This window comes from Daktulosphaira vitifoliae, unplaced genomic scaffold (genome assembly GCF_025091365.1).
Source record: "Daktulosphaira vitifoliae isolate Bord-2020 unplaced genomic scaffold, ASM2509136v1 Scaffold_3, whole genome shotgun sequence".
NCBI lineage: Eukaryota > Metazoa > Arthropoda > Insecta > Hemiptera > Phylloxeridae > Daktulosphaira > Daktulosphaira vitifoliae.
In genome coordinates, this window is record NW_026099574.1 from 8,627,109 (window position 1) to 8,628,272 (window position 1,164).

At 26.0% G+C, this 1,164-nt stretch overlaps 2 protein-coding genes across 3 annotated transcripts in view; one reads left to right on the plus strand and one right to left on the minus strand.

Annotated features, from left to right (window-relative positions):
- Positions 1–1,164, minus strand: part of LOC126902522 (uncharacterized) — a 116,803-nt gene that overhangs the window by 91,109 nt on the left and 24,530 nt on the right. The window lies entirely within an intron of this gene.
- LOC126902533 (uncharacterized) overlaps positions 1–1,164 on the plus strand; it is a 71,954-nt gene that overhangs the window by 70,494 nt on the left and 296 nt on the right. The gene's annotated exons all lie outside the window — the stretch shown is intronic.

Below are 1,164 nucleotides of genomic sequence, written 5' to 3' on the forward strand. Positions count from 1 at the left end.
AGGCAACGAAGAGGCGGTGGCCATCTCACGAATACCATGTAATGTGATTATGTATAAGGTACGAACTAGTCAACAACAATTAATAAAGTTTGAATATAAATATGTGATCTATTGCTTTATCATTCTTTACTCAGATTATTAATTCTAAATAATTGGGTTAATATAAATTTACTTACTTCTTTTATATATCTCACGTTCAGATTTATACTTTTCCTTATTAATAAATAAATAACGTATTGACGCAAAAATAATTGTATTTGAAATCGCTATAAAATATACCGACGACAACACGGGGTCGCGGCTAGTTTGTTCAAAATAAATCAAATAGAAGAATCCTGAATTCTTTATTGAATTCAGGCCTTCAAAAGAAGAGAGAATTCGAGCCGCTCGCTGGCACGCTCGCTCATTCACTAATGTGCAAGCAGAACTAAGCCTTTTTATATTATTTTTAATTACCCCTTCATGGGTTGTTGTCGTCAGCGCATTTAGTGATTCTCAATTTATTGTATTAAATTGAACATAACAGGATAGTTATTTTAAGATAAGATGTATAGTGTACAATAATCAATTTAACATATATATATATATAATAGCTAGTGAACAACAGTGTATATGTTATAACAGATAAATTAATTATTTGTTTGTATACTAGTAATATAAAATACAGATTATACATTTTTCATTGATAAATGTACGATGCGTAATGCAAAGCATTAGGCATATTACGACAGTATTTTAAACAAAAAGACTGAAATTCTAGTCAATTATTTTATATTGTTCATTAAACCCATAATAAAGTGATTAAAATTTTTTTTTTATTACTATTATTATTTTAAAACTTTTAATTAAGAATACTATTTTCATTTTATTTTAAACAAAAAGAAAGAAGTTATCTTGTTGTTATTTACATTTATAAGTAAACATTTATGTTAATAAAGTTATCCTTTGCTTTTATTACTTTTGAAAAACCTGGAAAATGTGAACAAAAAATAACGTATTAAATTTGGTAACTTGTTTAAGCATTGTATAGGCATCATATGATGCCTATAAACACCTTATAGGTGCCTAAATCCTAATCAAATTAAATATTTTTAGAATAATTCTACTAATTATTACACAAATGTCTTACTTTTCTCCAATAATATTTTTGTGTATAAAATATAG